Here is a 27,258-nt window from a genome sequence, read left to right on the forward strand (position 1 = left end):
TTTTGTAGTTTAAACTTTTAAATATGTCCAAACGAAATGCTTGTGAAATTGATATTTATAAACCTGCAGAAAATATTTATAAACCTGCGGAAAAACCTTTGAATATTACAAAAAAGCAAACCGTATTTTTGTGTCAAATGAGCTGACCTTAAAATATGCTTGCCAGTGGCCTGCGATATATGGTCCACTCAGTGATGGGCTAAACAATGCCACCAGCGTGTGAGAAGGTAAACCTTTTCACAGAAGGTAGCACAGTAATGTCAGTGATATAAAATGATTTGACCAGGATCACTATCGTCTGTTGGCCAATGCAGGATAGAAGCATGAATGCTTTGGTTACACAGTCTTGAATTTGGATACCTAACCACCTCTCGGACTAACACTTTATGCTCATCGTTGACTGCCTAGTTTTTACAACTCCCCATCTGAACAAACCCCAGGCCTTCTCCACACTGATAGCACTCGGTATCTGGTGCAGGTACGCTGCTAATAGTAGCTCTGTTGTGCTACAAAACAAATTACATATACTTGCAGGTTGATCAACTTTGGAGATAGGAAAGGCTGAGTTGGCCTTGTTGGAATTTGGTATGGTAATCATGTATATTTATTTATCTATTTTTACATTTATAAAGCGCACTAAACCTGAGGGCATCAAAGTGCTGTTCCATTTCAAGTTACATGCATGAATTCTCAAATTGACAAGGTTGTGCGAACACAGATCTCTGCAACGAGTACTTAACACACTGAGTTTCCGAACCATCGTGGCAGGCACTCAGATGTATCAGTATGCATTTAACTTTGGCTATTACACATGATCAATATATTTCCCACAGATAGGTGAAAATGCTACAGCAGTTGTGCCAGAGTGAACGTACAAGATATGTTCACCACAGTGAACAAGGAAGCATTGTAGAATGAATTGATCACAGCAGAATGTACTTGCCAACAACAGATATGCAATAGATGTAGAGCCTCAGCAGCACACTATAAAATATCCTGATATGTGCTATTAAAGTCTGGTGGACAACGGGAAATTACTTCTTTAGATGAGGCAGCCTTGTGGCGTCCCCCTCCAAGGTGGGGGCCTGGAGCAAGTGCCCCTTTTCCCCCTCCCATAAAGACGTCTCTGACAACAACGAGAGGTTGGTAGCTTTACATCTTTCCTTCCTGGGGTCCAAAATGTTTTGAGCCAAATTGGAAGACAAAGTGGACAAGGTTCACAAACAACACAAGCATGAAAGAACTCCCAAGCCCAAATCCCAGTCCTATCCATGGTGATTCAGATGTATTTGTATTGACAAATAGGCATGCCAATTTTGATCAGAAATGTCTTACAATAACACATTTTTAAATGGCAAAGACATTCTGTGGTAGGATGCCCTACAATAGCAAAAGAAAGGAGAACAAGTGATGAGCCAGGTTAGAAAGGTGTCAGCAAAGTGGAATAGAGAGCAGGGACAAAACAAAAGAACCATAAGAAACTGCTGACTTACAGAGGTAACATTAGTAGTGCTGGGCTGAGTAGGAGTTTTATCCACTATACGTCCCAGTACTTGTGCGGAGCAGTAGTCCTTTTGTATCAGACGCCATAGCCAAAATCCTGGGAATACTATTCCCAGACCAGCACAGTTTTCTTAAAGGTCTGGGGACAGTAGAGCATTGCCTAAATGAACAACTGGTTTCAGTCGAATATGGGGGTGAAGACGAAAAGCATTTGCCCTTTGATCGTTCTGCCCTCTGATCTGTGCTGGCAAACATGAGTTTAGATCCTCGACCTTGACTTTACTATCATAGTTAAATGCAGGTCTGAAGGCATTGGTTCCATACGAAATTTGTCAAAAGAGACGACAGAACATGTTTAGGTCACCCTCAGTGTTAGGGGTGCTTTATAGCACTATAACTGTTCAGCTTGTAACTCAGTATCCTAGAAGCATCTCTGGCTAACTGTACATTCGTTTGAACTTAGGCAGCAAATGAAAGATCGTGGGTTGCTGCCTCGCGAAGATGACACAGTGCTTATGCTAATGCCATGAGGCAAAAGCATTTCAAAAGGTTATAGACACTGATGTAAATTTAATTTCAGCAAAATAATTACTGTCAGTATTTGAAATTCAACAGCATTTTATTGCAAGATTGACCAATGGATTAACCAATATGTGGAAACATATTTTTGTTGCAAATGGAAGAGATTTGGAATCAGTCCCTTAATTCAATGATTTGGGAGTGCCCTTCTCAGCAGGGCTAGGTTGGAACTTCCAGAAGGCAAAATCACCCAATCTGAAGGCCTAATTCAAAGGCGTCAAGCAAAGACTATCTAACAAATGTGCTGATCAGTATGTAAGTCCAGCCCTAACTATGTATGAAGAGAAGTCTCTTGCAACAGCCTGGTATGCCTAGGGGATATGGTGTTCTTCTAATGTTAATCCATTCTCTGTGTGGGAAAACACATTCCTTTGATCTGTTTCCGATGTGAGTCAGGGTAGCTGTTCCCTCAGACAATACATCCCTCAAGTTAAATCTTCTTGTTTTGTAGGTCTCCATTTGGCAGAACAAATGGGTAGTATTATACACAATAAGCAAAGACTATCTAACAAATGTGCTGATCAGTATGTAAGTCCAGCCCTAACTATGTATGAAGAGAAGTCTCTTGCAACAGCCTGGTATGCCTAGGGGATATGGTGTTCTTCTAATGTTAATCCATTCTCTGTGAGGGAAAACACATTCCTTTGATCTGTTTCCGATGTGAGTCAGGGTAGCTGTTCCCTCAGACAATACATCCCTCAAGTTAAATCTTCTTGTTTTGTAGGTCTCCATTTGGCAGAACAAATGGGTAGTATTATACACAATAATAGTCTCTAATAGCCTCTAATATTTATCTAATATTTGTTCACACTCAAGTATGGTGAAGTTATATGGTTTAATATACTTAGTCTAAAGGACCACGTTCCTCAGTCCTTCCCTGTCATGAGAGGACACTGGCAGTGGGTATGGAAAGGGAAATGTGCACAAGATCACTCAGTGAATAGTTTTGTGTAAAACATGCACTCGGGAACCAAGATACATGTACACTAAAACCCCGGATGTGCAGAACATGATAAGAATACAAATATATGAAAAGGGATGTGAGGCACACACTTAGAAGCTCCTTATGATTATAAAGAAAGTTGGCAGGCTCCTCACCTATAATTGCTGTTACAGGGACTGTCAGCGCTGAGCCCACATACAGGACAGGCAGTGACCAAATCTGTGAGATAGCACCCTTGATGGAATTTTATAAGGTAACTTTTTTATTTTTTTTATTTTATTTTTGATGCAGAGGTTCACAAGGCACACACATTAGGGCAACAAATGTGTATAACAAGTATATCATGGAGCAACACATTGATCATAATACAGTAATCATAGCAATTGCATCAGAATGTCATCAGAGAGGAGAGGATATAGGGATTCATGATGTAGGAGTAGTCCCTGATGGGATAGGAGACAAACCAGACTCGGGTGTACCTTCACTTTGATTGTTAAGATAAGTGTTGAATTCAACCCAGATGTTTTTGGGGCGAGAGTGGGCGGGGAGCATGGTCAGGTATTCTTCCTCACAGTTTCATGACCAAGTGAGCAGGCGCAGCCATTTCTGAAATGCTGGTGGGGAGGAGCTTTTCCAACTCTGGAGTATACATTTTTTGGCTATCATACAACTTATGTTCCGAAATTTAGCCAGGCGTCTAGTATCATCCGTTCACAAAGGCCAAAACAAAACTGCTAAAGGGTCAGGGTCAACCACAGTTTCAGTGATTACAGTGAGTGTTTTTAAAATGCTTTCCCAAAATTCAGACAATCCATTACAGGTCCAAAACATATGTAAGTGGTCAGCTTCTACCGCCCCGCAGCGAGTGCAGGGGTGCACTGTGGCACGGGTGAACCTCGAGGTCCAGTGTGGGGTATAATAAAGCCTATTTAGAGGTTTGTACTGCATGGCGCGGTGACAGAAATTGAGGGAGACTTTTTTGGTATGTAGGCACATTTCCCCCCAGACCCTGTTGGATATTTCTAGGCCCAGCTCAGCTGCCCATTCATCGCGTGCCTTGAGAGCCGGGGTCAGGGTAGTGTCCTGTAGGATCTTATATAGTGAGGAAACGACGCCACGGGCGCCGCCAGAGTTAGCAATATATGTAATCGCCGGGCTATATGGGGGCTCATCTGGGAATGAGGGCCAGTTAGCGCGGAACACGGCCCGGAGTCTATAATATTGGAGGGACTCTAAGGCGGATCTGGTGTGCTCTTGTTTCCATGTTTGGGGGTCAATGAACCTGCCTTCGGGGTAGATTGTATAAGGTAACTTAAAGACAATACTCATGAGGACGAGAAATACAACTTGAAATGAAAGTGAAGTCCACAAACCCTGTTGAGCAAACGGGGACCCAGAAATGCTATAGCAGCAAAGGGAGGATAACTTAATATATAAGACTCTTGCAAGTGTCAAGTGATTACAGAATAGTGAGGAATACATAGGTATTCACACATAAGCTGGATAGAAACGCACACTACACCTACCCATCAATGTGGAACAAAGGGAGAAGTGCAAGGGAAAACAAGCAACAGACTCCAAGAGAAAGTAAAGGACCAAGAGCAGGGAAAACGGAATTACAAATGCAAAATCTCCCCCCTCCCCACCCAGGGTAGGAAAGGAAAATGGGATTAAATAGTACATCTATAAATGAAGGGTGTCTAAAGGATCAAGGCTACTCTGCATAATAGGGCACAGTCAATGGAATAAAGAACACAGAAAAAACAGTGTTGCACAGGAAAAGGAAAGCACGGGAAAGTGCTGACTGCAAAACAGAGGAAGACAAAAAGGGAATCCAGGAAGCAGAAAAATGCTAATAAGCATACTCATTTTTTTAATCCATGGAACAATAAATAAGAACCTAAGAACTAGACACTAAGCAAAGAACCAGTAATAGCCGACTGGTCACAAACAAGGACATTGCATCAATGACCAGCGCTGGACTGAAGCAAACCAAGGCTTTTAAAGCTGACTAATGAGGAGACAGCTAAGGTGGGCTTATTTCTAGCATCTGCCAGCCCCAGGTGCTGCTTATCCTCCACCCAACCTTGTCCTGCAAGGGTGGAGATGAAGCAGTGGGCCAGGTATTCAGGGAAGCATAGTCCTTTGATTAAAGCAGCATACTGGCTGCCAAAAAGCTGTAATGGATCCGGAAGGGACCTGACATGGAAAATAAGGATTTAGTGCTCCCAAATCACCATAGCACTGTCTAATAAGGTTTCAAAATGTAAAGTCCAAAAGGGAATAAACCCCAAATCAGTGCCCCAAGTGGCGGGAAGCGAATGGTGACGGATAGCCCCTCCCACGGCTGTGTTCTGCCGCCCGCTACCCACAGCAGGCTTCTGTTTTCATTATAGGAGTTTTTTTTCTTCGAAGGTGGCACTGAGGCAAAAAAGATGGATTGGAGTGCTTATAATCAGGACACAGTATAGAAGAATCATAAGCAGGCCTCTGGTGGGAAAGATACTCGTGAGCCGAAGAAGCAGAGTTTGAAAGCAGAGGAGTAGACCCTTGTAAGTCCTTGAGGATGATGGCAGGCTAGTGCAACATGCAGTAGACAATGGCAGACAATCTGTTATCTCTTCTGGCCAGAGCGGAGAGGCGTAGAAGCTGCAGGCAGGTTAGAAAAAGTCTCAATATCTAACAGTGAATAATCTGGCGCTCTGGTGCTGCAGTCAAGCATTTGGGGGAATCATCTTTTGGAGAAGCAGGCATTCTGGTGGGTCTCCCTGAAGCGTAAGAATTGCAGTCCCAGGGCCTCATTACACGGATTACATTACTACGAGGTCCCTTAGCGGGTTGGTGCTTTAACGCCTGCTTTTTGCAGGCGTTAAAAACCAACCCGCTAAGGGTAATTGCGGGCAAAATTGCGGTGCCGTAATTAGCGCCTTCCCCATTCCCATAGAGCCCTATGGGGCAGAAATGGGAATGGGGAAGGGCAATGGCGGAAGGGGGATTTACCGCCCCTCCAACCTTGGAATGGGGCGGTAAATCCCCTTTCCGCCAAGGCGGTGCCGGTATTTCACCGCCTACCGTGTAATGAGGCCCTGGATGTGCTTCTGGAGTAGATGGTTAGGATTCAAGAGGAATCTCTGGAAAGGAAGGAATGCAGCAGGATCTGACAGCCTAGACAGGTATACCTGTTTCATTGGCACTACGGATATGCCTGTCAGATGTGTCTCATGAACTAAAGGCAGACATGCAGTAGGGTCTGGGACTGAAGGCATGCATGCTGGAGCTATCTCAGCAGCTAAAAACAAGCATATAATGAGCTCTGGGTCCGACTACTTGCATGGTGAAGGCTCTTAAGTAAATGGCAGACATAGCTGAGGTTCAAGGATTGAAGATGCTTGTGTCAAAGATGACTGCAGAGCTGGAGGCCTGACGCAGAAGAGTCAAAGGGCCTCATCACGACTTCGGCGGTAACCCTTAAATCTGGCGGTAGCGCTATTACCACCGGATTTAAGGGTCCGCCGAATCAGGGCTTCGGCGGATTTCGCCCCAGCTCTGAGCTGGGGGGAAATCCGCCGAAAATTCGCGCTATTACCGCCGGCGGGAAATCCGCCAGCGGTATTAGCGCGAAGATTCCCCATTGAGCCCAATGGGGAATGGGGCATTCCCGAATGGGCTCAGTGGGGAATGGGGACTTACATTACCGCCGAACTCGTGATCCGGCGCTATTAGCGCCGGGGAGTTCGGCGGTAGGGCTAATACCGCCTGCGCTAATAGCGTTACCGTTACCGCCCAAGTCGTGATGAGGCCCAAAGACTATAGGCAGATGCACTGAAGACTCAGACATCAACTGACACATTGGTGTCTCTGAAAGAGAAGGCACCTCTCCGGCAGTAGACTCCTTGGCACCAGGACCCACCAACGGAGCCATACATTTGCAGTTTCTTCCCATAGTGGATGGCACTTTCTTGTTGGAAGTCAAAATCAACAAGAGGAATCACCATAGTAAAATCTCTGTTTATCAAGATTTCGTCAATTGTCCCCTCATCTCTCTTAGCCTCTGAAAGTAGCACATTAATAACCAACAGTTCAGGAATCGCATGCAAGGTTTCTGTTTCTGTAGACTGTGGACTGAGTTCATCAGAGCTCGGAATCTGTACTTTCTCTAAGTGTTCGTTGTGACTGAAATTGGTAGGAGGAAGAGTGAACTCAGAGTTAGCATTGGGTTGCACTCATCTAGATCATTTACTTCAGCCTCAGCAGCTGGATCAGGAGCAGAGTCTAAGCCTACTGTAGGGCCTGAATGCACATAGACCATTTAAGTGGATTGCGTTTGGAAACCAGAAGCCTGTGTGTGTGCTAATTCAGGGTTGTGACAAGAAGCTACACAGGAAGTCCTAGGTAAAGAGGTGCATAGTGAATCTTCAGCTAACTGTAATCCCCGACAAACAGGAGGCAACTGTGCCCTGATTAAGTACTGCACTAGAAAAAAAACGTTAGGTCCAAGTAGATCTTACATAGTGACACATATCATGGTCTGCTAAAGCCTCAGCACCCAGGGACTGGACAGTGTTCACATCAATAACAGATAACATTTTATTCTCCTCTTGTAAAGAAACAAATTCTTGATTTAACTCCTGAAACATAGCATTAATCACATTCTGCATAAGCTGCACGTCACTATCAGTTGGCGCAGTGGGAGGAATGGCAGCAACAAATCTGGGTCCTGCACAATTAAAATGGATGTTCCCTGATTGTTCATTATCACTTACTACTTACAGGTTCTGCAATTTCTTCTTCTTTTTGCCAACTTTGTCTGTGTTTTCCTTAAGCAAACTATTGCCTTGAGGCCTCTTGACATTGGAGCCTACAGTATGTTCTTGTACAGGGGGTATGCTACAGACTGAGGGTAAAACAAAATGTATGCAAATGTTTGCCTCATTCTCTATGTGCTTTTCATTAAACTGTTCGATATGAGGGTCTGTGTGACTGAAAACTTGGGGTTCAACAATAGCAGTACTCTTGTGTAGTACTAACAGGGGACCTCATTACAATGGGCTTAACAGTGAGTCTCATTACAAGCCTGGTGGTCTGGAAATAAGAGTGCCAGTAGCAACGTACCAGCACCCTTTCCGGACCGCCAGACTACGAGAATGCCTGCAGGGGCCGTTGCTCTTGGAAGGTCTGACCTGCAGGGAGTACCGGCCCCGTGTCAGAACACACTTACAATGATGGAGGAGAGGAATCGACACTCTCCCCCGAACCACAGAAGCCGAATGAATTTGACCCTCCCACCGTGGTTGGCACACGTGCCTGAAGTAATACACAGGACACCACGTGGCAGCCAATGGGGGGAAGAAGAGTTAGGGAGAGGTTGTGGGTGGGGTGGGGAAGTTAGGAAAACCAGAGAAAGGGTTAGGGCAAACCTAAGTTGGACAGGTAGGGGGAAGCACTGGGGAAAAACCCTTCCTATCTGGTACCTGTTTCCTAATACCTGAACACACTGTAGCATAGACCAAGACACACCTTAATATGTATGCACTTGACTTCAGAACAAACACAGAGAACCAAGCATTCACATGTAGTAGCAAGCGGGATGAACACAGGACAAGGGAAATTTCCCCATAAATGAAGGACAAAACACATGGCCCGTAGGGCAAGCTTGCTGCAATACATAAACAAGTAAATTCATGTCCTTGAAGTTTAAACAGGCAAGCGAATGCACTTCATCTCCCACTAGAGCGGGTACTCTTGTGACCCGGAGTGAATAGTACTCGATGGAGATTATGCACACATAAGCATTCCGTGAAGTCCTTGCATCATATTAACAAAACCAACTGTTAGCAACCAACTCAGACCTTCCGTGATTGCCAAGCACAAGTCCAATGCGAGTGAAAGCATGTACATAAATGAGCCCCCACCCAGCAATGGCTTCAGCACTTATCTGATCTCCGAGGGCCCCGCGGGACTCCTCGGAGTATTGGTAGCACGCCGGGAGCTGCAGCCGGTCCGCCTGCTCTGCACAGTGCGAGCGAACGCTGGCGGCTTCAATGGTCCATCGGGCAGAGCTTTGTTGCAGCTTCGTAATCAAAGGGACAGAGCTTCGCCGTCCATGGCTCCGCAGTGCTCCGCCGACCTGCTCCTCACACCAACTGCACCCAGATCATTAATAAGCCACACCTGATTCACGCGCCGTTGCCCTTTATGCTGCTCGTAATCACTGCAGCTGGCAACGCGCACGTGACATACGCCCGTGGCCGTAGCCTGGACTACAAACCTCCCGTGGCTTGCTGGGAATTGTAGTCTTGCCTCCATACTTGCCTTAGGAGGTTTAGGAGACAAAACGTGCTACTCCCGTGCGCTTCCAGACCTTATTCCTCACATTACCTCCCCTCCCAGGCCTCTTCCCAGGTCCAGTTTTTTGCAGATGTCTCTTATGAAAGAGTTTTAGTAATTGAGGCGCATGCACTGCTTCTGCCAGCTCCCATGAACAATCTTCCAATTCATAACCTTTCCACTGAATCAAGTACCATAACCTTTGTTTTATTTTCTTAGCATCCAAAATGCGTTTCACCTCATACTCCAGATGTCCTTCTTTCACCATAGGAGATTGCTTTGTCTTTATTTCCGGAGCTGCAGGTTTAAGCAGAGATACATGAAATACCGGATGTACCGGCAAAGTCTTTGGCAATCTCAATTTCACTGCAGTATCAGATACACACTTAACGATGTCATATGGACCGTGGTCTGAACTACAAACCTCCCGTGGCTTGCTGGGAATTGTAGTCTTGCTTCCATACTTGCCTTGGGAGGTTTAGGAGACAAAACGTGTTACTCCCGTGCGCTTCCAGCCCTTATTCCTCACACCCCGGCAGGCATGGTGTTTACGGTTGCACTGGCACTCTTAGCAACAGTGCCGGTGGTTCTGTGTCCCCATTCCCGTGGAGTCCTATGGGACGTTACGGGAATGGGGACTTACACTGTCCACCGCCAGACATCCCGGGCCGCCGGGACTTGTAATGTCCCGGTGGCACTGGGATCTCAGGCGTCGGAACAGTGTTACGAGGTCGGCAGCAACCCGATGGTAGCACCGGCAGGCTACCACCAACCTTGTGATGATGTCCAGTGTGTTATAGTCTTTTGTTAAGGCTTGTGCAGACATAGGGCCTGATCACGACTTTGGCGGTAACCCTTAAATCCGGTGGTAGCGCTTTTACCGCCGGATTTAAGGTTCAGCCAAATCAGGACTTTGGCGGATTTTGCCCCAGCTCTGAGCTGGGGGTAAATCCACCGGGAATTCGTGCTATTACCGGCGGCGGGAAATCTGCCGGCGGTAAGAGCGCAAATTTTCCCCATTGAGCCCAATGGGGAATGGGGCATTCCCAAATGGGCTCAATGGGGAATGGGGAATTACATTACCGGCGAACTTGTGATCCGGTGCTATTAGTGCTGGGGAGTTCGGCGGTAGGGCTAATACCGCCGGCGGTAATACCGCCGGTGTTACCGCCAAAGTCGTGATCAGGCCCATAGAATCAGGATCAGAATAATAGACTGAAATAGGATCTGCATCTCCAAGATGTGCAAGTGGAACGTGATAAGAATACAAATATATGAAATGGGATGTGGGGTATGATTACAAAGAAAGTCAGCAAGCTTCTGACCCACAATTGCTGTTCCAGGGACTGACAGCGCTAAGCCCACATACAGGACAAGCAAGGGAAAAGACATTGGCCCTCATTAGGACTCCGGCGCTAAACCATGGTGCTAATGGCGGAATGGGGAATTACCACCCCATTCTGAGGTTGGCGGGGCGGTAATTCTCCATGTCACCATGGCCCTTCCCTATTCCCATTTTTGCCCCATAGGGCTCAATGGGAATGGGGAAGGCGGCAATTACGGTACCGCAAATTGCGGTACCGTAATTGCCATCAAGGTCCCTTTGCGGGTCCCTACTTTAATGGCTGGTGTAGACCAGCCGTTAAGGTCGGGTCCCGCAAAGGGACCTCGTAATTAGGCGCTAAATGTTTAACGGCAACGCAGCCTTTTACGGCGCCATTAAACACTTAGCGCCAGGGTCCTAATGAGGCCCATGGAAAATAAGGATTTAGCATACTCCCAAATCACCACAGCACTGTCTCATAAGGTTCAGAAAGAAAGTCCATTAGGGAATAAAAAGCAAATCAGGCCTGCAAGTTGTGAGAAGTGAGAGCGAAGGAAGCGAATTGTGACATTCCCCCGCTCCCTTACACTCTGCCCTCCTGGTGGGTAAAACATTGCTAGCATTCTTTTGGGGGGTTTAAGTGCCTCAACAATTCGTTCTCGGCTCTTAAAGTTGGTTGCTTGGCTGTTGTAGAAGTTGCCAGAATATTGCTCTTCTCTTGCAGCAAAACTGGCACCACCACTCCCAGTGCCCTGTGTTGTCTGACCCTGGCCCAAGCATCATACTCGTTAGGATCTTAGCGAAGATTTTGATGGGTCCTGGGTTTGTCAGGCTTAATGCCCTGTTTGGTGGTTGCAGTCCTTACTACAGTTTCTCCTGGAATTTGTGCTCAATCACCCTTCATCTTACTACCACATGTCTTGCACACCTCCTCCACCATATTTCTTTACTCATTACTTTGCTTTCTGATCTACTTGACTCTACTCCTAGAACATCTGCCAGGCGCCGCTCTTTTCATCCTCCACCCCAGTATTTTCTCCTTCGCCTTATCCTGATGACTTCCTCCTTCTTCTTTAGCACTTCTTCTCAGGTCCTTTCCTACCACTCCTCTCTTCCTCTTCAGTGCTATTGCCTCCTCTTTATAGCTCATCTCCACCTCTGTCACATCTTCTCCCCCTCCTTTCTTATTGTTCTCGCCACCTCCTTTTTACAGCACCTCTCAGCATCCTTTAACTCCTTTACTCCCTCTTTTCTTGATGTTATCTTTACCTCCACCTTTTTGTTCTTTTATCCTCCGCACCTTTGCTCCTCCCCCTTACTTGATGTCCTCTCAACCTCCTCATACAACTCCTCTCAATCTTTGCCACCTTCTCACAACTCTTTTCAGTCTCCGTCGTCACCTCACTGATTCTCTCATCCTCCTCCTTTTTGCCTCTATCCTCCTCGCTCCACTGCCACACACTGCCATGCTCCTCACACTCCCAGCTCCTGATTCCTACACTTCTCTTTGACATCTGCCCCCTTTTACTAGTTTTTGGGTTCCCCCATAGGAGTGGTAAGTGTTTAATTGTCATTGGTTAGTTGTACTCAGTAAACAAGCACGGTGTCTCAGGCACTTTTAGTTGATTCATTAATCTTTTATATCACGTTTAACACCAGAGCCCAGCCTCTAAACGCGGGAACCTGTGTCGCTCTGTGTTGTCTTGCTTCCAAGACAGATGTGTTGCCCCTGAGCTACCCCTCTGGCCTCGTAGGAGTGGGGGAGGCTAAAGAAATCACCTGCTGATTCGGTTTTCCTTCCTTGTTTTTGCATGCTCAGTGATCTGAGCCTTCAGCTAGGTGGGCTGCCATCTTGAATGCACATTCTGGCTTAACATGGCTGATGTTGCTCCATGGCATTCCAAGCTCTTCTTGTTAGCATTCACTCGCCGTGCTCTGGTTTCCGTGGATCCCAGTGGTCCTAGTTCTTTAGTGCCTGTGCGAGCTAGCGCTGCCACCCTCTGCCAACCTAGCTCTATGTGGTGTGTAGGAAACCGTAACAGGGCTCTGTTGCTGGGCAAAACTAAGAGTTCACATGTCATTTCACACGAGTCTTTCCGCTCTGTCTGAACAGCAAGTTTCTGATGCATGCTACATACGCCATTCTCCTCAGAAAACATATCAAGCTCGTCCTGCTTGTTGTCATGACTTTGTCTCTCAATATGTCCAATGATTCTACCCTGCCGCTAGGCACAAGGCGATGGCCGGCTTAGTAACTGGGCGGGGACTCCCTGGTGCTTTGGGAGTGCACCAGCAGGGGAGGCTAGGAATGGACTGGGGAGCCCATGGTTCCTGCGCGGCCTACTTTATGGCCTACATAATGGACCCCAAACTCCATGGATTCCTACATCCCGTTCTCTATTCTGGGACATGGGGATCACTTGAACCCACAGTGATGTAGCCTGAAGCTGCTTCTTCCATCTGGTGCACTATGCCACGCATAACATTCCTTCACCGAATCATGGCAATCACCCCCCCCCCCCCCAGCTACTTTCCACCAACGCTTGCGTCAGCAGCCCGTACCATGGCAAAACCACCTACAATACAAAGAGCCCAGACACTGCAGCGAGGCGTCGTCTAGACTGCAAAGATGGGAACACTGCCACCCTGGCTCTCTGAACTCAACTGTCTTCTCGTCAAATGCAGGATACACTGGAGAAGCATCTGCATCGGCCAGTGGCCACAAACCCCCAAAGAAGACATTCAGCTGCTACAATACTGTTTGACTGCTTCATTCCAGCAAAGTGGCCCTTAGTAGCAGTGATGCCACCCTTCAGCTGGAAACACCAAGTAGGCTCCTCCGCATTCATGCACACCAAACTCTGGGACACCATTGTCATTAATCTACCTGCAAGGTGTAAAACAACCACTAAACTACTAGGACCACTAGATAAATAAATAAATAAACAATACTGTGACTCTATTATTCATGCATTGGTGGAGTGTGAGTTTATATGTTTTGGCTTTATATATTTTTTATGTTATAACATTCAATGCACCTAGAAGCAATGGTGTGTGCATATGAAAGGGGTTTCCTTTAAGCTCATGGTTTTAGAAGCATACCAGTATGTGTTTGCACTTTTGAACAGATTGTTTGGGAAGCTACCCAGAGCTGAAGGGCAACAGAAAGTTCTCACTTAAGAATGATGGTCCAAAACACCAGCTCCCATTAAAATGGGCCTCGAAAAGAAAGCTCTGCATGCTTTCATTTGTGTGATCATTTACAACACCGCGATGAGACAGTAAGAGTTCCTTTAATTGCATGTGGGTGGACGAGACCATGCGAACGCTTAACGCGTAGATAGTAAATCAATACACTACGTGTCAAGTTTCTACTTTGACATCAGCGATGATATTACAGTGTTAAGCCTGCGTTGCTGAGAGTGGAATCTGGTTGGCGTGTTGCCAAATTTGGTGGGGAAATTCCTTGATGCATTTACTAGAATGTTAAATGCTAACTCAGCATATCTGATACGCTGCCAAGTGTTTAATGTGGGCCTGAAAAGAGGGCTAATAGTCTTACAAATGCACACCAAAGTATTGGGGGCACAAGAGGCCGGATGCAGGAAGAAAGCGGAAGCACCGATGCAGAAACGAGTGCTCGCTGATGATGCAGGCGAGGGAAGGATGAACAATTGTTCATATACAAATGCATTATTGCTTCTTCATGTTTTATACCCATATTTCAATATCATCACAACACGTCCCTTTCACCTTCTACGCTATCCTGTCCGCAAGTCGCTGGCAGGTGCACCCTCTTTCCCACCCTCTCATCTTCTCCCGCCTCTTTTTTCTCTGCAGACTAAGGTGTAATGTAATGTAACCATATTTATAAAGCGCAATGTATGACCCGAAGGCATCTAGGCGCTGATACGCTGGGCGCGCGCACAATATGCCAACTCTCAGACATGCCTAAGTGGTCTGCAACCACTACACTGGTGACTTGGTGCACAATAAAAGCCCTGTAACATAACATTTCATGACATACACATATATGTCTATTTTATGTACAGATTGGAGTATATCTTTGTGTCTGTGTAACATTCATGGGGGCCCCCTCTAAATTCATCTTCATGCCGAATCTACCCCTACATTGTTAAAGCCCTCTGGTTGATCTGCCTTGTACACATGAGCTCATTTATGCCAGACCTGGAATCCTGTGCCTGACTCCGTTCAGAGTGTGAGGCAGGGCCAGGCTGAATCATTCGGGGCCATTGGAGAGAATGACAGGGAGGACTCGGAGTTATATTTGTTTTGGTGTGCTCCAGCTACACTTTGGCTGCAAGTGTCTACTATGTGCATGAACGTCATTTTGGGGGTCGCCAGAGGTAGCAGCTGCGACCCCTGGCTTCCTCCTTGCGACCCCTGGATCAGAAAGAGGTCACAAAGCAGCACCATTGAGAGAAAGCAAAACACGGCTCAGAGAGCCATGTTTACATTCCGAAAGGATGTGTTGGACTCAGCAGAAAAAGAGAGCAGCCCTGGGTAACAGCTGTGTGTGTTTTTGAACTGTTAAATTATGGACTTGATAATGCAGTGCTGGCCCTGCGTACGTTTGCATCTGGAAAAAATGAAGACAGTATTTTCTTCTTGTACCTTTTTTTTTATCACTAATGTATTTCACTAAAGCGCTGCTGAAATGACCCTCATCAAGTACTTAAGGAAGTGTGAAATTAATCAGCTCCTTCATATCCCCAAGATCACACATATAATTCATCTTTGCAAGGCTCACTATTAACTTTCATTTATAGCTTAGTGCTCTGTCTCATTTATTCAATGGCAGCATGCATGGGTGGACTGGCCTATAGGGAACTCTGGAGATTTCCCGGTGGGCCTCTGCACCCTGGGCCTCTTTTGTGTGGCATTTCCTAATTTTCGCATAGGAAAAGCATTGTGCTTGCTGAAAATGTGTCATGTGGGGCCACTTTGAAAGTAATTTCCAGGGCCTCTTTTAGTTCCCAGTCCACCCCTGGCAGCATGGGTTTTCCGAAGCATTTTAAGAAGGAATTTACAAAGATCTTCACTGTCACATTTAAAAACAGCCTGGCCTTTTTTCAAACATGAATAGTTTGGGTTGGGTAAAAACATTGCTTTACTCAATGAGGCACTAAGACCGGATCGAAAGAATGCATGTGCTTTTACATTGATAAATATTTGCTACAGTTCTATGCTAATTTGAGTGATGATTATCTATTTGTTTTTTCAATGCATTCTGAGACGTCTAGCCCTGGAATTAAAATAGGAAAAGCACAAATAAAATTCCCAGAATGTAAAAGAAAACAGGTGTGAATGGGCATCGACAAAATTACATGGGGGTGTTGGGCTGCATGCTACTGACAAGCATTGGCAAAGTCAACCGTTTTTGCTTTTGTTTAGGCATGGGATGCACGATTTCCATGTACTGCTATAATGTTACTACCTGGCCAATAGAAGACAGAAGCTGGCAAATGGTTCTAGTACCTGGCAATATAATGACATGGCAAATGGCTATTTAATGACATAGTGTTTAAATAAAAATAATAATGCAAAAACTGTTGGCTTTGTTTTTAACAAGAACTCAGGACAAGCAACATATGCAAGGAGACACATACAAGTTATAAATCAAGTGGTTTCGGGCAATTTCTTTTTAAAGGCAGCTTTGTTATATTGGAAGCTGGTTTAGTTTGGCTATTGATTGGTGGGTTAATTAGCGAGCAACACCCACAGGCTGTGTGTCTGTCCTCACATCTCATCTCCTATCTTCACTTTCTTTTCTTTTTTCCTTCATTTTTGCATTTGGTTAATTCAAACCTTAAGCATTACATATACAAATGTATACATAAACATACAAATACAATATTTTTCCATGAAGAAGATGACCAACAAGTAAAATGTCAAAAGAAAAGTAACAGAAAAATGACATTATTTAAAATCTAATATGCTAAAATCTTCAATTCATTCTTCCATAAAATGAGCTAACCACGAACCATTATAAAATTTGATCTCTAAATACTTGATTTGCAAGTGACGCTGATACCCTCTTCCATATAAAATGCACTGCAGCACTGATAACAGTGGACTCCGCTCTTTAAATACAGTTCCAAAATTGGCCCCTGTCAATCCTCTCTATGGTTGTAACTTGGTTCCCATAGCTCTTTGTATACAATCCTATCAAACTTATCACCACCTTGATCAACTCTTCGTTCAAGAACTCGGCAGTCCCAGACAACCTCAAAGAGGCTTGGGTCCTACCTCTTCTCAAAAAACCTAACCTAGACTCTAATACTCCAACGAACTATAGGCCCATTACGACCATCCGCTTTCTTTTTAAAATAATAGATAGAGTAGCATACCTCCAAATACGACGACATTTGGAAGACAACAACCTTCTAGGTCTGCGACAATCTGGCTTTAGACCTAGGCATGGGACTGAAACGGCCCTCCTGGATCTAAAAATCCAAATGGATGAAGCCAAAGACAAGGGCAATCTGTCCATCTTGCTCTTGTTGGATCTGTCTGCAGTCTTCGACCTAGTCGACCACCAAATACTCACCAAACACCTCTCCTCGGCTGCTGCATTCTTCCAGCATGCCACCAATTGGATTCAGTCCTTCCTGTCCAACAGAACAACTAGGGTCATCACCCCACCAGGTGGTGCCGCGGCAGACCCCGTCCCAATCCAATGTGGAGTCCCCCAAGGATCTTGCATCTCCCCTACGCTTTACAATATCTTCCCCAAGATCCTCTTTCACCGCCTTGATGACCTGGGTGTTACATATACTAATTATGGTGATGACACCCAGGTACTCATTGCATTCATTGGGAGCTATGAGGACGATGTTGCAAAACTAAATGAGATCTACCTTAAAATCCAAGCGTAGATGGCCACCCATAGCCTCTGCTTAAACGACGACAAGACGGAACTGCTTATCATTGGTTCCAAGGCCCATCTCAACAAACTCAACCCTAGATACCAATCCTTCACCATTTATGGCAACATCATAAAAGTTTCAAAAGAAGTTAAAAAAATGCTGGGTGTGTATCTCTACTTCACTCTCTCACTTAAAAAACAAATCAATGCCACCATCTCATCTACGGCCTACATTAGTAAACTTATTAATGCCTTTAAACCATTCTTATCCACCAACAGCTGCATCACATTGGCCAGGGCCCTCATATTGTCCAAACTGGGCTATTTCAACACACTCTTCCTCGGCTCCACTAACCAGCACCTGAACAGACTACAGATACTACAAAATGACGGCCTCAGATGTGCCTTCAATCTCCCCCGCAAGGCCCACATTTCCACCCTCAGAAAGGAGTTTCACTGGCTCCCTATCCATGAAAGAATCAAATTACGAGCCCTTGTCATCACACACAAATGCCTCAATCTGACAGCCCCTCGTTACTTATCAGACAAATTCACTAGACAAAACTCTACCAGACCAACCAGATCACCATATTTAAACCAACTTAACATCCCGAAGTTCAACCTGAAAACGGCACGGGGAGCAAGTTTCCCTGTACTAGCAGAGAAATGTTGGAACGCGCTACGAATGATAATCAGAGCTGACACCTCGTTCTGATCGTTTAGAGCCAAGGTGAAGGAACTGTTTATAACTCAGCAATAGACTGTTAACTGCATTTAGCTACATTTTGTATACTTGTATCCTTGTATCAAATGTGTGCCGCCACTGCGGCGGACCAACGTGTAACCTGGTCCCTCCATAACTCTCCTATGCCCTTTATCATGGATCACTCTGTAACCTGGTCCCTCCTGCTATTTATTGTACTGTTCCCTCCGGTGCTGTCTCTTCTATGTGCAACTTTCGCTAACCTATGCAGTTCCTTAAAGCTAAAGCACCTCGTTGCCCCAGGGTTCGGCTGCGCCATACAAATAAATAAACTAAACTAAACTAAACTAAACTAAACTAAACTAAACTAAACTAAACTAAACAATGATTTTAGTCTATTACATTCGAATCCAACCAATTGATGTACTTATTTGAGAGTGCCTTGAGTTCATACAGCATTGTTGGCATTATGCTAGTTTTGCAAATAAGAATCAACTCTTCTATATTGTTGCCCCCAGCGCTGCTGACGTAACGTTTAATGGTAAGCCATTTCCTCCAAATCTTACTGAACATAATGACCCCATAGAAATGAATAGTCGGGTTGAGTTTACGTGAGAAGCCAAGATATATGTAGTTGTCTACAACCTCGAGGTTGTCTCTGCCCAATTGCCAAATAAAGTATGGCTTAGAAGGCAGCAAGCTCCCCAGACACATGATTTTGGTCTTTTTTTTGTATTTATCCTCATACCGTTCTCATAAGCGAAAGAAGCCAAGGCATCTATTGTGCGCTGGAGGCCCAGCATGTTCTGGTCAAATAACACAGGGGGTAATTCATAGAATTCAGCGCACAAGTGGCGCACGCGGCTGGCGCACAGTGTGCGCGTGCGAATCCCTGCACCAGCCGCGTGCGCTGAAATCCATTTCCGCGCACAACGTATTCATGGATTCCAGCCACCAAAACCAGCCGTGGCGCACAGTGGCGCAGCGACCCTGCAGCAGCGCCAGTTACGCCCCCAAGAACGCCTCCCGCGCAGGGAAAAGCCATCAACATACCCAATCCAGCGCAAAGGGCTGCGCTAACCCTGTACCAGCACAGCAAGTGGGCTACGTGTATCACTGGGGTGCGCGGGAAGTACCTCACGCGATTGACCCCATGCGAGTAGGGTACGCGTATTTCAGGGGTGCGCGGGAAGTTCCACACGCGATATCAGCAGGGTACGAGTATTTCAGGGTGCAGGGGAAGTTACACACGCGATTCCAGCACGGTACGTGTACTCCAGGGGTGCGCGGGAAGTTCCACACGCGAATAGCCTTGGCGCGTGTATTTCAGGGGTGCGCGGGAAGTTCCACACGCAAATAGCCTGGGCGCGTGTATTTCAGGGGTGCGCGGGAAGTTCCACACGCGAATAGCCTGGGCGCGTGTATTTCAGGGGTGCGCGGGAAGTTCCACACGCGAATAGCCTGGGCGCGTGTATTTCAGGGGTGCGCGGGAAGTTCCACACGCGAATAGCCTGGGCGCGTGTATTCCAGGGGTGCGCAGGAAGTTCCACACGCGAATAGCCTGGGCACGTGTATTCCAGGGGTGTGCGGGAAGTTCCACACGCGAATAGCCTGGGCGCGTGTATTTCAGGGGTGCGCGGGAAGTTCCACACGCGAATAGCCTGGGCGCGTGTATTTCAGGGGTGCGCGGGAAGTTCCACACGCGAATAGCCTGGGCGCGTGTATTCCAGGGGTGCGCGGGAAGTTCCACACGCGAATAGCCTGGGCGCGTGTATTTTAGGGGTGCGCGGGAAGTTTTACACGCGATTTCAGCAGGGTACATGTATTTCAGGGGTGCCGGGGAGTCCTACATGTGATTTGACAGTGTGGTTCCTCCCAGGTGTTCCCTGTACACCCTCCACGGCCCCTGCAGGCAGCCCACACCACAGGGGACTACCCTGCATCCCTGGTCATGTCCCGCAGGCAGCCCACCCAACATGGGCATGCCCTCCAGCAAAGGCACATGTCTCCTTGAACTAATGAACACCAACTCATATCCCCCACCACCCCCACCCCCCAGCACTGTGGGGCACCTGCCAGCAGGCCCCCACCCATGTCCAACTCATGTCCCCCACCACCCCCACCCCCCAGCACTGTGGGGCACCTGCCAGCAGGCCCCCACCCATGTCCAACTCATGTCCCCCACCACCGCCACCCCCCAGCATTGCGGGGCACCCTCCACCAGGCCCTCGCCCATGTCCTATCCATGCCCCCCTGCACCTGGGTCCCAACAATCCCCAATCATGTCCGTAATGGCCATCCTCCCCTGCCAAAAGGCCCAACCAACTATCACATCCACCCACATATCAAAGGCAATTACATGTTACACACCCAATGTAAATAATGCAAATGAACACATGTCTGTCACACACAATGGCTGCAAGTGAATGTTAAAACACCCAACATGACATGCATGAAAGTAATGAGATGATACGACACATTGAAGGATGAAAATAAAAATGTATTGAAAATCAACTAGAATGGAAATGAAATTAGAAAAACCACAAAGCAAAACAACAAAAAGAAGATGAATGTCCATGAAAAAAATCCAAAAAATCAAAAAATCCATAGAAGAACTATATACAAGACAATCCCGGGTCCATGAGCCCAACCAAATGAAACCTAAATATGTCAACTAACTAAAAACTGAACTATATACAAAAAAGTGGCGCATTGTCCAATCGCAACCAAATAAAAAAAAAATAATTTAAAGGAAACCTACCACTAACTATATAACTATATACAATGGCACGGGCAAGTTTTGCGGCTCACTCTTTGATGTTGCTGGCCAGGGCATCATCGAACTCCATGTCGATGTCCTGAAGGCGGGACTCTGTCCTGGCCCCGAGGTCTCGCAGGGATAACCCCATGTTCACCTCAAACTCCCTGCGAGCTTCCTCGAGGCACTCAGCCCGCCTCAACGCCCGACGCATGGAGAACTCCGCCGTGACCATGGTGAGCCGCTCCTCTTCCGCCCGCTGCCGCTCCGCACCTATCCGCTGGACCAACTGCTCCCACACGGAAGACACTACCATCCCAGGGTTCTCCTGCCCTCCGGCCGATGCCTGCCCCTCTGATCTTGATGGCCCAAGCCATGATGCCTCCCACGTCGAGCCTGCTGCTGCCTCCGACGCCACTGCCTCTGCCAGCACGACGGCATCCAGGATGATGGAAACCACCGACGCCGTCGTGCACGTGCCCTGCCCGATGATGCCGTCACATCCTCCATCTGCTGGGGTCCAGTTGCTGTGTTGTCCACCCCTGCTGGACCTCTGACTCCCGACTGTGGCAGGGATGGGATCCCCACCGAGCTGGCTGCATTGGTCAGGGCAGGTCCACAGGGGGCCCTGGTGGCATCTGGGCCGGAAGAAGGCAAGGAGAACGACTGGCGTATAGTCTCCACAGAGGAGGAGAGGGCCGCCAGATTGGCCGACACATGCAGGAAACCCCCGAACATGGCCGATCCCAATTGGGCCACGTCGGCACGGTGCTCTTCGTGATGACGTGCGTGCTCCTCCTGGGAAGCACGCACGGCATCACGAATCACAGCCGTGCGCATCGCGACCCCAATCAGGACCTTCTCCACACGGCCAGGGGTCCCCTCATCCGCAGGTGGAGGGGAGTCAGATGACATGGACATCCCCTCTACCTGCGGATGGGCCTGGGACGGGGCATCCCTGCTGGTGCAAGGTGGTGCACCCACAGGTTCAGGGACAGCGACATGCACAGCCCCCTCCACGGTGACCTGTGCTGTCTCCTGCCCCTGCCCCTGGACTGCACCACTTGCACCAGCAGGGATGCCCCCACCAGGCCCCATGTGCGCCTCAGTGGCGGCCTCCTCCTCCTCTGTGGAAACCACCAACCTGGATGGCTCCTCGCCGTCTACCGCCGTAGCAGGCCCCTGTGGGGGCTCACCCACCCCTTCCGCTGCAGCCGTGGGGGCATCCCCGCCGCCTTGCTCCACAGCGCCGTCTCCGCCCTCTCCTTCACTAGCTGCTGCGTAGAGGGAGACATAGAACACAAGCATCAGGGTACCGTACAATGGTCCCCTAGACAGGAAGCAATAGCAGATGAGTGCTACTGTCAAAGTACACTTCCATCATGTCACACCACAACACATGTGTCAGTCCAGGCAAAACACACACAGTGACAGTCATGGTGCGTGCCATGGACATTTCAATGCATGTCCAATGGACTCTCGAATCATACAATGTAATGGGACTCACATGCATCATGGGTCATGCCTATCACATGCACACACTTCACCTCAGTCACATCCATCTGGCCCCGTACACCCCAATCACAGTGCATACAAGGATGACTAGGCTGCATCAGTGAATCTGTACATTGTCACAGACATGTGTCATGCATCCATGGCACTCACAAGTCACAGACACGCAGGTCAGGCACACAGACATGGATACCACATATGTATCTGGCATCAGCACCCATCCCTCGCCCCCACCCATGTCCAGGAACAGAGACTGCCATGCTCTCATGTGTGCAATCTGCACAGGGCTCCCCATGTCGCATTCAAACACATGCAACAACCGTGCGGTTCACACATTACAGGTCGCACATGCATTCCCATGATGTCCCTGCACACATACATGCGTACATGGCCTATGTCACACATGCAGGCAAGTATCAGACAACCAGCACACTGCAACATGCCCTGTCTCAATCAGCAATGCTTGGCCACTTACCGCTCAACTCCAGACGGGTCTCCCTCTCAAGGACCTGGGCGTGGAGCGCTGGGTGTGCGCGTTCCAGGACCCTCAACTGGATGGAACTCATGCGGCCCCGGCCCCCCTCCACGAGGCGCCGGGCCTTCATGAGGGTCCTGGACCTCAAGTCCTCCCAGCGCTTCTTGACCTTCTGGATGGTGCGGGTTGCCACCCCCTCGGGGTTGATGGCAACCACACAGTCGGCCCGGATCCTATCCCGTCCTTCCCTGTTGGCGCGGGACGATCCGAAGAGGGCATCATACTGCCCCAGGTCTTGCTCCACCAGGACACCAACTTCGGTGGCAGTGAAGCTGGTGCCCCTCTGCCCCTCTGGCCGGGGGTTGCCACTGGGGTCAGATGTGGATGTGCCTGACATGGCAACCCCAGGGGCAGGAGTGGGTGGGCAACTGGGTCCTGGGGCTGGGCTGTGGAGCGATGTTATTCGAGTCGGGAGTCTTCTGTACCAGCAGGGGTGGACACAGCAACTGGACCCCTGCAGATGGCTGATGTGCAGGCACCAAATGGCAGGGCACGGTGGCAGCAGGCAGGCAGACAGGCAGGCAGCAGCAGATGGCACGTGGGAGGCTGCTCGGGGCAGTGGGGGGCAGTGATTCGGCCTTCTGGGCAGGAGCGTGGTCTTCCGTGTGTTTTCGCGTGGCCAGCTTGATACGGAGTGATTTGGCACGTGAAAAATCTGCACGTCAGCGTGTAATTCGAGGAAAGGCCCTTAGCGCGTAAGCGCGTCAGCACGCGTACGCGATTTCATTGGACCAAAGGCCCTTACAGCGTAAGCGCGTCTGTGACGTTTTGCGCACGGGCGTTGCCCTGGCAGGGCTTGGAGATCCCGCGTGCCTTTATGTTCTGTACGTGCTTTTCGTGCGGTGCGTGTGTTTTCCATCCGTTGGGGTTCACACGCTATTACTTCACAGCGGGTGTTGGCTACGCGTTCTACTACACGCAAGGCAGACGGTGAGTGGTACCCCGCTCCCCCAGGCCCGATCGCGTGAGGAACTTCACGCGAACCCCTGAAATACACGTAGCCCGCTCCCCCAGGCCCGATCGCGTGAGGAACTTCACGCAAACCCCTGAAATACACGTAGCCCGCTCCCCCAGGCCCGATCGCGTGAGAAACTTCACGCGAACCCCTGAAATACACGTAGCCAGCTCCCCCAGGCCCGATCGCGTGAGGAACTTCACGCGAACCCCTGAAATACACGTAGCCCGCTCCCCCAGGCCCGATCGCGTGAGGAACTTCACGCGAACCCCTGAAATACACGTAGCCCGCTCCAGCAGGCCCGATCGCGTGAGAAACTTCATGCGAACCCCTGAAATACACGTAGCCCGCTCCCCCAGGCCCGATTGCGTGAGAAACTTCACGCGAACCCCTGAAATACACGTAGCCCGCTCCCCCAGGCCCGATCGCGTGAGGAACTTCACGCGAACCCCTGAAATACACGTAGCCCGCTCCCCCAGGCCCGATCGCGTGAGAAAGTTCACGCGAACCCCTGAAATGCACGTAGCACGCTCCCCCAGGAAGTTCACGCGAACCCCTGAAATACACGTACCCCGCTCAATCGCGTGTGTAACTTCCCGCGCAACCCCGAAATACACGTGCCCCGCTCGCACAGGCACTATTGCTGTATGTTGCCACTTTTGTAATGCGCAGGGACGCTACCGCCTGCCTTCGTGTGGCGGACGTGTTTGGGCTTGTGCGTGTCTTTCGCTGTGCGTGGCTTTGCCCTATTTGATTCCATGAATACGTGTGGTTCGGGTGCGTGTGGGCGTTCCGTCTGCTTCCCTGCAGTACATCCCCAGTTACGCCCTTGTTTTCGCGAGTTGTTGCCCATTCCGCGCGTTACGCCCCGTGTTCCGCCCACTTTCTAGTGTATGCGCAGAGGTTGTGCGCTTTCACTGTGCGCGTCGCGCACGTCTTTCGGGATGTTGCAGTGACGTGTGCGCCATGCACGGGTTTGGCGCACATCCCGAGGAAGACACGCGCAGGGACTTCCATGAATCGCACGCGTGCGCGGCCGCCTCTTTTTTTCCGCTTGCGCCTGCTTGCGCCTGCTTGCGCGTAGATTTTCGGTGCACGTTTGTTCCATGAATCGGCCCCACAGTGTCATCGGCATAGCCTAGCCATGTTATTGCAATGCCGTTCATTTTTGGTGGAACCTTTATAACTCTTTTGAGTGAGAGATCTGTATTGGAAATGTGTAAGTTGAAGAGCAGTGGGGACAGAGAGCACCCCTGCTTCAACCCAGTGTTTGTGTTGATGATAGTGCTCAGCTCTCCCTCCTGATTTAGCCTAACAGTAACTGATGGGTCTTAGTAGAGGTATTTAATAAAATACAAAAGGTGCGGGTTGAAAGCCCATCACTTAAGTTTAGTCAACAGCAGATCTTGCGACACTACATCGAAGGCTTTGCTGCAGTCTACCAGACAACAAAAAAGATTAGGGCAATTTCCTCACTTGGTTTCTGCCATTAAACTCTGTATAGCACATATGTTCTCCATTGTGCTGTGTGTTTTGCGAAATACTGTTTGATACGGTTTTAATAGGCCCTGGTCATGAGCCAAATTACATAATCTGTTGAGCAACACATTTGCAAAGAGCTTTTGACTTGAGTCCATCATTGCCAAGCGTCTATAATTCAAAGAGTCATTCCTAGGCCCCTATTTGTGCACTAATATAGAACTCTTCCAGCTAGATGGCAATTTTCCTGTATACTCTGTGTCTAAAATGTTTCATTAATACCCTGGCCAGAATTCCGGGTTCTTTTTTAGAGAAATATTGGCTATGCCATCAAGGCCAGGGGCACAAGAAGTCTTCAATTTGCTAATTCATCTCAGCATAACTTCCCCTCAAAATCTGGACCAAAAAAAAATATTTTCCCAAACATATTTTTCTACAATAGTGGAGGTGTTCTTTCCATCTGGAACCACATACAGCTTTGTAACATGTTTTATCAATTGGTGCTCAGAGACAGCATTTAAAGTCAGGGAAGTCTGGTCTGCTTGGTGCTCCCTAAATCGGGACCAAACTTTTTTATTGTCATTGGTTTTCTGTGTTTTGAATAGAATAAGCAAATTTGTACTATTCAGGCAATGCCTTTGTTGCATTAGCCAATTTTTGTAGCGGGTACTAAATTGAGTAGTTTTAGCTTTTTTCAGCCAATGTTAAATGCACAGTCCTACCTATCATTGCCCTGTCCTCCCGAAGGCGTTACTTCCTGAGCATAATAGCCATGTCAAATCTGGCATGGTTGATCTTTTTATGCCCATGAGTTGACTTTAATCTCTGAGCATCAATTAGATTTTGCAAGGTTATTTGTCATCATCTCAATATTCCATTCATGCGTGGTCAACCAGGATTCAAGGGTACCTTTGTTGTTCACAATCAAATTAGTCATATCTATTGTCTTTTTAGATGACCACATGAGTCGATTTCTTGCATTATTAGGTTTTGGTGAGGTGGGTATATAGCAGATCATGCCCCTGCGAGTTATTTGGGTAGACCATGAAAGAATAGCGTGATCGCTAAGGTCATTATGAATTATGGTTAGTGGGCCACAGCTGGAGGCCAGTTTACGGTTTACCATCACATAGTCCAAATATGATTTGGAATGACCATTTGTCCAGATGTAATTGGTCTCAAAAGTCGAAACGTTATCCTTATTTAGACAAACCAAATCTATTCAGTCCATGAGTTTCAGCCAACCACAACCAGTGACACCCTTTTTACACAGTCTTCCAAAAGACTGTTTGGCTTCCATGTTGTTATCTGAATATATCTTGTGGTGCAGGTTATGCATACTCAAGTCACTGACAATTAGTACATTGCTGATCAGATACTAAGTATACCACCTTTTACAGTACTAGAGATATCAAGTAAGGTTTTACATGTAGACTTACCACCCGGTGGATCATCAACATTGATAAGCAATGTTCTTTCCCTAGAGTCAGAGCAGAACAATGAGGCCATCATAAGATAAGGTGAAGCCACCTCAGAATAAACTGAATCCACCACTAGGATGGCCTCTCAGAGGGTTGGTTGCAGGGCTACATAATGTGGTAAAACCATCAACACTGAAGCTGTCCGTAAGCCAGATCTCTTGTAATAGGAATATATCAGAAGAACTCAGACATTGGGATCCCTATTGATTTCCCCAAAAAATATTGCGCCCTATAGTGTTCCATGATATCCAAGCTAGAGCAAGGTTTTTG

This window comes from Ambystoma mexicanum, chromosome 1p, assembly GCF_040938575.1.
Source record: "Ambystoma mexicanum isolate Mex_15411 chromosome 1p, UKY_AmexF1_1, whole genome shotgun sequence".
Lineage (NCBI taxonomy): Eukaryota > Metazoa > Chordata > Amphibia > Caudata > Ambystomatidae > Ambystoma > Ambystoma mexicanum.